The sequence below is a fragment of the Erinaceus europaeus genome, chromosome 6 (genome assembly GCF_950295315.1).
Source record: "Erinaceus europaeus chromosome 6, mEriEur2.1, whole genome shotgun sequence".
NCBI lineage: Eukaryota > Metazoa > Chordata > Mammalia > Eulipotyphla > Erinaceidae > Erinaceus > Erinaceus europaeus.
In genome coordinates this window covers 33,923,815-33,935,055 of record NC_080167.1, presented here as the reverse complement: position 1 = coordinate 33,935,055, position 11,241 = coordinate 33,923,815, and positions in this window count along the sequence as shown.

The following is an 11,241-nucleotide window of genomic DNA, read 5'->3' as shown; positions in this document are numbered from 1 at the left end:
CTCTCCTTCTCCGGCAGGGTGGCCTCCAGGGGAAGGATAACGGGCTGGTTCTTTCTCACTCACGATAGGGGTGACACAAAGTAAAAGACACCAGGGGACTCTTAGCATGCCTAGAATCTGAGTCCTAGAATATCAGAATGCTAGAGTCCGTTTATTAGCAAAGTGGACATTAGTTAAATAGAAAAGCAATGAAGTTAATTATTGTTGAAATATGACAGAAATTACAGGTTTCTTAATAAACAGCATGCCCCTAAGTTAGGGGGTTGGTATGAAAGGAATTGATGAGATACAAGACAGTTATTTTCCATGACACAAGCAACTTAATTATCCAAAGGTATTTGAGAGAAGCATAGGGGTTGAACCCGTAGGGTGAGAATATCAAAAGTCATATAGTTTGGGATTTCTCTTGTCTGGGGTCTGAGGTGTGTGATGAAGTGTATGATAAGGTGTGTTCTTCTGTGAGCAGAAGGTGACTTTGAATAAGTGAATCTGTGTCCATGTGGCCTGCAATTAATGGAGGGAAGTACTGAGGTATCTGTGGGCCTGAGAGTCAAGAAGGAAAGAACCAAGTCTGAGTTTCCCCCCTTATGCTCACCTCGGTTGAGAGAGACTTACCAAGAGGTTATCTTCTCAGACCTCCATCCAAAGATAGGGGTGGTTCTCCCTAAGCTCTATCAGGCTTACACATGTTACCAACACGGGTGCTGTGCTGTCCACTCACCCATCACAGTTACAGAAGCCAGGTCCAGAAGGCCCCAGGGCAGAGTTCAGGTGCACACACCAGGGCACTCACCACTGAGGGTGTATTCCAACAAACAGGGGGGCAGGTTATACATCTGCCTGAACACTGATGTTACTCTGTGCAAGAACCTGGGTTCAAGCCCCAGGTCCCCCCGTGGTTCTAGGGGAGGGGTGAGATTCAGGACCATGAAGCACTGCTGCAGGTGAAGCAGCTGTTTCTCTCCCCCTCTCTAACATCCCCTTGCCACTCAGCTTCTCTCAGTCTCTATCCAAAAAATAAATAAACTAAATAAAATAATAAATACTAAGTCTTTATAAAAATATAGTGCGAATAGATTCATCCATAACATTGGGAACATACACCATGTGGATAAAATCATACATATATTCGGGAGTCAGGCGGTAATGCAGTGAGTTAAGCACACATGGTACAAATCACAAGGACCAGCCTAAGGATCCTGGTTTGAGCCTCCGGCTGCCCACCTGCAGAGGAGTTGCTTCACAAGTGGTGAAGCAGGTCTGCAGATGTCTATCTTTCTCTCCTCTCTGTCTTCCTCTCCTCTCTCCATTTCTCTGTCCCACCCAACAATGACGACAACAATAAATCAACAAGGACAACGAAAGGGAATAAATAAATAAATAAATAAATATTAAACATTAAAAAGATAGGTCAGATTTTGTAAAGAGGCCTTGGCCATACCAGAGACTGTTTCTTCCAGACACTAGAAAGGGATCCAGTAAGGGTGCCCCAAGGGTGTAATAGCAAAAAAAGAAAGAAAGTTCAGAAAAGGAAAGAAGAGAAGAGAAGAGAAGAGGAGAGGAGAGGAGAGGAGAGGAGAGGAGAGGAGAGGAGAGGAGAGGAGAGGAGAGAAGAGAAGAGAAGAGAAGAGAAGAGAAGAGAAGAGAAGAGAAGAGAAGAGAAGAGAAGAGAAAGTGCTGCTGGAATTGCAAGTACTGTTTCAAAGACACAAGGACTGTTTTCAAAGACACAAAGACTGTTTCAAAGACACAAGAAGTTCATCAAAACACATTTTTGCGTCTGGGTGGTAGTGGTGCATCTGGTTAGTGCACATATTACCATGCACAAGGACCCAGGTTCAAGGCCCCAGTTCCCACCTACAGTGTGAAAGCTCCACAAGTAGGGAAGCATGTCTGCAGGTGCCTATCTCCCTCTTTCTCTCTATTTCTGGCTGTATCTAACCAATAAAAAGATATTTTTAAAAAATTTCCATGGTGTAGGGTAAGGATGGGGGGTAAGGCCTTATGTAAGAGGGTAGTGACATTATGACAAGCTCAGGCCTCCTACAGCCAAGGGTCTTTATCATCCAGTTCTGGTGGTATTATAGGTCTCCTTAGGGAAAACACCTACTACCCCTGCTCCCTGCACACGTTAATGTAATATGCACTTCTTTGACATATGAACTTTACATATTAGGAGTAACATTCTGCTCATATCCCTACTACATTATCTTTACCATAATTATAGCAGGTAGATAACTCACATTTTACCTAGACTTTAAGCACAGTCCTTACCCCAAGAAAATGTAAAATCTCTTAATCCCCAAGTAATAATCTAACATGTAGCCTATACTATGAAAACCAAATACTCAGTTTAATTATATCACAAAAAATACATTAAAGAGTGCATAAAACTAAAATAAGATTTTTTAAAAATATGTTTTGGAAGCCAGGCGGTAGTGCAGTGGGTTAAGTGCACATGGCACAATGTGCAATGACTGGCTTAAGGATCCTGGTTCTAGTCCCCAGCACCCCACCTGCACGGGATTCCCTTCACAGGGGGTGAAGCAGATCTGCAGGTGTCTAGCTTTCCCTTTCCTCTTTGTCTTCCCCTCCTCTCTCCATTTCTCTCTGTCCTATCCAACAATGACATCAATCACAACAACAATAATGAAACAACAAGGGCAACAGACGAGAAAATAAATAAGTAAATGAATTAATAAATAAATAAATAGAAAAATTGTTTGTTTTAATGAGAGATATACAGAGGGAAACATCAGAACAATGTTTAGCTCTGGCTTATTTTGGTGTTGGGAGTTGAACCTTGGAACTTGAAAATAAATAAACAAACAAACAAATGAAGTGGTCTGGGAGATAAAGCAGTGGATCATGCTTTGTACTCTAAAGCCTCTCCCCTCTCTCTTGTTAATGAATACTGTTATGCCTTAGTTATAGCAAAATGCTTATGCAAAAAGATTTCTATGCCTGAGGCTTTGAGTTCCCAGTTTCAATTCATGTCACCACTAACAGCTAGAGATGAGTAGTAATCTGGCCTTATTGGTTTCTTTTCTTGTATTTCTTACTAGCTCTTCCAGTAAAATAAATTCAATATTGGGCATAGGGTAGATAGCATATCAGTTATGCAAACAGACTGTCATGACTGAGGCTCCAAAGTCCCAGGTTCAATCCCTCCACCACCCTGCACCACCATAAGCCAGAGCTGAACAGCACTCAGGCAAAAAATTAAATATTTAAAAAATAACAAATAAATATTTTAACTATATAAAATAGCACCACATTCAAAGAGTTATGTAGCATATATTCTTCATAAGCCATTGTCTTTACCCCAGAATGATAAGGGTCATATAAAAATCCTAAACTCAAATGTTTTAAAATAATTCATGATGAAGGAAAACAAGTGATTCTATTAATTGATGCATATTCAAAAACTTGAAGGAAAGCTCATTTGATATACTCACTCTTCAAATTAGGATTAAAATAGCATTGCAGTAAGATATAGATTATGTTCAGGGCTTGACTCAACTTCTATTCCAGAAATCAACAGCAAATTCAGAATAATGAATCCCCCTACTACTACTTTTTAAAATGTTATTTATTCATTGGATAGACAGGAAAAGAAACTAAGAGAAAGGCAGGACAGAGACCTACCACACTGACTCACCACGTATGAAGTTCCCAGCCTGCCTGTGGGGACTGGGGCTTGAAGCCAAATCCTTCCAGAGACTAACATGTTCTCAACCTAGTGAGTCAACAGCTGCCCTACCCCAGTGTTTTTTTCTGAAACTTTATTGCAAAGAATAATGCCATGAGCACATATTTCTTACTGATACCATGTTAGAAGTTTACCACAAATAACATCTTCATTTAGGTTTTCTTCCCATGTTGACAAAGGTTTATTAGCATATGTCCTATATTAATAGAACTAAACAGATCCCTCCTCATAGACCATGGCATTCACCATCATTATATATTTTCCTAGAAATTCTATTCAGAGTAATAAGGAAAAATGTACACAGTCTTACACATACACACACACACACACACACACACACACACACACACACACACACACACACACACACACATAGCACTGGGAGTCAGGCGGTAGAACTGTGGGTTAAGCACACATGGCGCAAAGCACAAGAACTAGCGTAAGGATCCCATCTCGGGCTCCTGGCTCCCCACCTGCAGGGGAGTCCCTTCACAGGTGGTGAAGCAGGTTTTCAGGTGTCTATGTTTCTCTCACCCTTTGTGTCTTCCCCATTTCCCTCTGTGCTATCTAACAATGACATCAATAAAACCAACAATAACTACAACAATAAAAACAAGGGCAACAAAAGGGAATAAATAAATAAAGTAAATATAAAAAAATTTAATAATAAAAAAAGGGAGTCGGGCTGTAGTGCAGCGAGCTAAGCGCAGGTGGTGCAAAGCACAAGGACCGGCATAAGGATCCCGGCTTGAACCCCGGCTCCCCACCTGCAGGGGAGTCACTTCATAGGTGGTGAAGCAGGTCTGCAGGTGTCTATCTTTCTATCCTCCTCTCTGTCTTCCCCTCCCTCTCTCCATTTCTCTTTATCCTATCCAACAACGACAACAACAATAATAACTACAACAATAAAAACAACAAGGGCAACAAAAGGGAATAAATAAATAAAATTAATATATAAAAAATTTAATAATAATAAAAAAATTTTTTAAAGAAAACATAGCATTGTCTATTCACAGACCACTATCACACCTCTTAAATATCCTGCGAAAATTCAAGTTTATATGGAGTGCACTGGGTAGAGATGACATGATTTTAATAAAGTGTAAACATTTTAAATCAAGACAACATAGATAAAAATATTTATTATAAGATTTATCAAATACTTAAGAGCCTCACTCTAATATATGAGCTACCAAGAATAAAACTTTGTACTTCGGGAGTCAGGCGGTAGCACAGTGGGTTAAGCGCACATGGCGTTAAGCACATTTACCAGCACAAGGATCCCGGTTCGAGTCCCCAGCTCCCCTCTTGCAGGGGAGTCCTTTCACAGGCAGTGAAGCAGGTCTGGGAGGTGTCTGTCTTTCTCTCCCCCTCTGTCTTCCCCTCCTCTCTCCATTTCTCTCTGTCCTATCAAACAATGACAACATCAATGATAACAACAATAATAACTATAACAACAATAAAAAGGGCAACAAAAGGGAAAATAAATAAATATAAAATTTTTAAAAACTTTGTACTTTACAAATTCAAAATACTTCTGTACCACTTTCCTGCACTTTCCTGGAATATATAGGATTCACATCCTAAAAAATATGAAATTCCTAAAGGAACCATGATACCTAAATAAATGTTAAGCCATTCATGCTTACTGAATGAAAAAAAAAATCCACAGTACATGATTAATATCTTTTGATTCACAATGATTCCTGTAAAACTTTCCAGTTTCTTGATTTAAAAAAGTAGAAAGAGTTCTAAACAGTCACACTGAATATTAAGAGAAACAAAATATAACAAAAAAAACTTATCTTGAACAACAAAATCAATCCAGGAGCTACACACCTGCAAGGTATACAATATTAGCTACTGACATGCTGTAATTCCAGGATGTATAGAAATCAATCGATATTAACTAATTAGAAAGATAGAAAGAAGAAAAGAAGAAGAAGGAGAAGGAGAAGGAGGAGGAGGAGGAGGAGGAGAAGGAGAAGGAGAAGGAGAAGGAGAAGGAGAAGGAGAAGGAGAAGAAGGAGGAGGAGGAGGAGGAAAGAAAGAGAAAGAAAGAAAAGAAAGGAAGGAAGGAAGGAAGGAAGGAAGGAAGGAAGGAAGAAAGAAAGAAAGAAAGAAAGAAAGAAAGAAAGAAAGAAAGAAAGAAAAAGAAAGAAAGGAAAAGAAAGGAAGGAAAATAGCCAAGTCCACCCAGTGTCAATGATATGGGTAAAAAGAGCAGCATCCAGATGGTGTTTACAACAAGTTCCAACAACAGACAACGGACAAGCAAAGTACAGAGAAATGAAAGCAGAGCCTAAACGAATGGCATATGATTAACTCAAAATGGGTTAAGTGTTGTCTGGCTGGATAGCTTCCTGAGAATGTGAACTTGCTTTCTCATGGGCACAAGCCAGGTTTGAGCCTAGTCCCCATCCCACTGAGGGTAGATCCATTGCTGTGCTGTTTTCCTCTCTTTCTATCTGGGGAAAAAATAAGCATGATAACTGCTTCTGACCTCAGACTTCTAAACAGGTTTACATCTGATGTAGGAATTACGGACAATCAGAGGAAAGATGCAATCTTCTTTTCTTATTGCCAACAAAGGGATTGCTGGTGCTGAGTACCGGAACTACAAATGCACCTCACTCACTGACCATATTTCCCTTTTTCTTCTCATTTTAATTAAACAGGATGGAGAGAAATTGAAAGAAGATGGGGTGAGAGGAGAGGAGAGAGACACCTGTGTACCTGCTTCACCAGTCTCAAAGCTGACCCACTGCAGGTGGGTCCCCACTAGCAGGGGAAAAGCTTCACAATCAGTAAAGTAGTGCTACAGGTGTCTGTCTGTCTCTATCTCCCCAACTCCTGTCTCTTCCAAATAAATATTTGTAAAAGAATAGAATAAAGAATAAAAAAAGAAATTAAGGAGCAGGGAAGGTGGTAAAGTTTGTGAAACCTGAGACTTACATCCAAAAGGGAGAAGCACACTGGTGTCTCTCCCTGCCTGTCCCTCCATCACCCTTCACACTATTATACACTCTGAGGAGCACTGAGCTTGGGCTGGGAGATAGCACCAAGGCCCAGATAGATGCCCAGGTCCAAGTCCCTGGGTGTCGTGCTGTGCCATGGAGAAGAGAGAGAGAGAGAGAGAGAAGATCCGGAGCGGAGAGGGAACACAATTCTTTATTCACATGGGCACCTCAGAGTTGGGTGAGAGCAGTGGTTTGGGCCACATGGAGCTAGCCAAATGGCTGCCTTACACAGCACCCTTTTCTGTGTCTAACCACTGAGGTGAAAAACGGGCAAGAGAGAGAGGGGTGGAAGAATGGTTTTATAGGGCAAAACCCGGGAGTGACGAGCCGCGACAGGATAGGTTGGGAAGGGCACTTCGAGAATATTGTATTAACTCTCATGGGAACTGGCACTAGCCTGAGGGGACATCTGCACAGCAGCTGGGGTGGCACAGGCAGAGTGTAGGCCTTGCAAGTGGAGGCTCTGGGACACATCCTGGTACCTCCCAGGATGGAGGACACAGCTCTGATGCCTGTCCCTCCCCTGCTTTCTCACAACTACAGGACCTGATGGCAGAAAACAGGCTAGCGACTCCTGCCTGAGGCCTCTAGCCCATGGAGCCCTGCTCTGCTGTCCCCTCACACATGAGTCACAAAAACCAGAGCCAAGAGATCCAGAGCAGAGCTGCTTCCTCAGACACTGCCTCTCTCAGCACCTCACAAGGTGGCTGGGTGCTCTGCTGTCCCCTCAGACCTGAGTCACAGAAACCAGAGCCAGGAGACCTCAGAGCAGAGCTCTCAGACGATGCCTCCCTCTGCACCTCACAAGACACCAGAAGTTCAGGTGCTAACATGAGGAGCTTCTGTATCAAACACAGCAAAGCACCAAGGATACAATCCACCAGGTTAGAGAAACACACTGAGAATCCACATGCTGCTCACCTTCCACAGAGCAAGTTACCTGAAGCCACAGGAGAACTGAGAGACCTGCGGCTTAGGAGAGGACTGAAGCCTCAACTGGGAGGCAGGAAAGCACATTCCTGGGACTTGCGCAGAGAGGGTCAGAGCAGGGCACAGGTGCCTCCACTAGGACCTCAGGAGATGGCCTGTACTCTGCTGATTAACTATCACCAGAACACTCTACTCTGATGATGTAATCAAACAAATGGGGGGGCAGGTTGTGCACATGCCTGAACACTGATGTTTCTTTGTGCAAGGACCTAGGTTCAAGTCCCAGTCCCTAGAACCTGTGGTTCTAGGGGAGGCATGAGCTTCAGGACCATGAAACAGTGCTGCAGGTGATGCAGCTTTTTCTCTCCCCTCTCTAAGAGTTCAACATTTATCCACTGTGCTACCTCCCAGGTCACATTCCTCTCTCTAGCACCCCCTTTCCACTCAGCATCTCTCAGTCTCTAGCCAACAAATTATATATACACACACACACACACACACACACACACACACACACACACACATATATGTTATACTCTACTATACTAATTATATTGTATATTATTATAAATGAGTAAATCTTTAAAAATATAGAGGCAGCACCATGGAGAAGCTTAGGGCCTGCACAACAATGACAGGTGCACAGAGCAACCTCTCCTCAGCTGCTCTGTGTCTGTGTGCCTGATGTCTGTAAGGCCTTTCTATAGAGACACTGGAAGCACCACCTAGATCCAGACTCCACAGTGTGGCTTTTCCTCGTCTGCCATACAGCAGAGATGAAATTCAAAGTGACCACAGTTCCCACAAATGCTTGAGACCCCAGAGTCCCAGGCTGCTATGTAAACTCCTGAAAAGCTGAATTCACATACATCTGAGAGATATAGCCTTTCCCAGCACTCACAGGGACAAAGGACCTAATTTGCAGGGCTCCTTTGAACCCTACCCTATTACTCTCTTCTGTTTAATATTTTACTCTATTTTAATGAGGGAGATACAGAGAGAAGGACCAGAGGCCTGCTCAGTTCTGGCTGATGGTGGTGCTGGAGATTGAACTTTGAACCTTGAACTTCAGAGCCTCAGGAAGGAAAGTCTTTTGCATAGCTATCAGGCTGTCCCCACAGCACCCTGCCCTATCATTCTTAAATAACAAAACCTTAAAAGTTTCATGGTCCTGAAAAAATACTTAAAGGCATCACTAAAAATAATGGAATTTATTTGCCCAGAGAAGGCTTCTGCATTCTCTGTCTTAAAAAGATCAGTCTGATCTGTGAAGAGGCTTTGGCCATACCAGAGAATTTTTCTTACTGACACTAGATAGGAACCAGGTAAGGGTACCCCAATGCAGTAGCAAAAAAAAAAAAAAAAAATATATATATATATATATATATGGCATTGGGCAGTATCACAGCGGGTTAAGCGCACATGGCACCAAGTTCAAGGACCAGCGAAAGGATCCCCAGTTTGAGCCCCCGGCTCCCCACCTGCAGGAGAGTCGCTTCACAAGCAGTGAAGCAGGTCTGCAGGTGTCTGTCTTTCTCTCTCCCGTATGTCTCCACCTCCTCTCTCATTTCTCTATGCCTTATCTAACTACAACAACAAGGGCAACAAAAAGAAAAATAAATTTTAAAAAAATGCTGTTGGAATTGCAGGGACTGTTTGTGCTGGGATAGCGTTGTGGGCGGGAGAGACAGATGACCAGGGACTCATGACTGAACTTTGAAGCAGTATCTATTTATTGATGAGTGGGGATGGGGTTCAACTATCAAATCTCTTCCAATCACAATACAGTTCTCTCCTGAGGTGAAAGAGACAAGAAAAAGGAAGTACATAGGATAGGGTGCGGGGAGAATTAAAAAAGCGTGAACCAATGAGGATGAAACCAATGTCCAGGAGGCAGGAGTTGCTTAGTTAACAGTGGTTATGTAAATAGAACACAGTGCCAAGCATGGGGGACCAAACCAATGAAACAGAACGGGTCTTAGAAGCATACACACAGTTCTGAAAGACACAGGAGCTATAAAGTTCATCAAAACACTATTCTGGAGCTGGGTAGTGGTACATCTGGCTGAGTGCACATGTTACCATGCACAAGGACACAGATTCAAGCCTCCAGTCCCCACCTGAAGTGTGAAAGCTTCACAAGTGGTGAAGAAGGTCTGCAGGTGCCTCTCTGTCTCTCCCTCTTTCTCTCAATTTCTAGCTGTCTCTATCCAATAAATATAAAATTTTTCTTTAAAGCATGTCCATGTTTCAGGCCTTGTGGGACCCACATTCAAGACTCGCGAGAGCCGGGTTCAAGAATGGCAGGGCCTGAGTTCATAATTCATGGGACATGGGTTCCAGCCTCACGGTACCTGGGTTTGAGCTTTGCGAGACATGAGTTCCAGCCTCATTGGGCCTGGGTTCAAGCCTCACAGGGCCCAGGTTCAAGCCTTCTGGGACCCTCTTTGAGCCTCACGGGACCCACATTCAAGCCTCTTGGAACCTGATTTCAAAACTTGCAGGACCCAGGTTAGAGACTCGCAGGACCTGGTTCTGAGCCTCCCAAGGCCCAGGATGGAGCCTTGTGGGGCCCTGGTTCGAGCCTTGAGGGGCTTAGGTTCGAACATCTCAGGACCCAGTTTTGAGCCTCACAGGCCCCGGGTTCGAGCTTCACAGGACCCGGGTTCCAGCCTTGCAGAACCATGGTTTGAATCTCGTGGGACCCTCATTCAAGCCTTGCAGAACCCGGGTTTGAGCCTCGTGGGACCTGGGTTTGAGCAGGCCCCGGTTCCAGCTTGCCAGGCCCTGGTTAAAACCTGGTGGTGCACATGTTCGAGCCTTGCGAAGATCGGGGTCTGAGCCTGGTGGGACACAGGTTCAAGCCTCCTGGTACCTGGGTGCTAGCCTTACCTGCCCTGGATTTGAGCCTCGCCAGACCCACATTTAAGCCTTGCGTGATCCAGTGTCAAAACACTTGAGGCTTGGTTTTGAGCCTCTCGGGCCCCGAGTTCCAGCTTCACAGTGCCTGAGTTCGAGCCTCGTGGGACCCAGGTTTGAGCGTCACAGGACCCGGGTTCGAACTTCATGGGCCCCAGGTTAGAGCATTGAAGGACCCAGGTTTCAGCCTCACGGGCCTCAGGTTTGAGCCTTGAGGGTCCCGGGATCAAGACTTGAGGCACCCAGGTTTGAGTCTCACGGGCCCTGGGTTTGAGCCTCGTGGGACCCAGGTTCGAGCCTCATAGGAGCTGCATTCAAGCCCTTCGGACACGATTTCAAGACTTGAGAGGCCCGGGTTTGAGACTCCAGGGCCCAGTTTCAAGCCTCCCATGGCCCGGGTTGGAGCCTTGTGGGGCCCTGGATTGAGCCTCACGGGGCTTGGGTTCGACCCTCGCAAGACCTGGATTCAAACCTCATGGGACCCTGGTTCAAACCTCACAGGCTCTGGGTTTGAGCCTCGAGGAGCATGGGTTTAAGCCATGGGGCCTAAGATTGAGGTTTACGGGTCCCAGGTTTGAGTATCACATGGCCTTGGTTGGAGCTTCCTGGGGCCCAGGTTCAAGCCTCACGGGGCCCAGGTTTGAGCCTCTTGGAACCCGG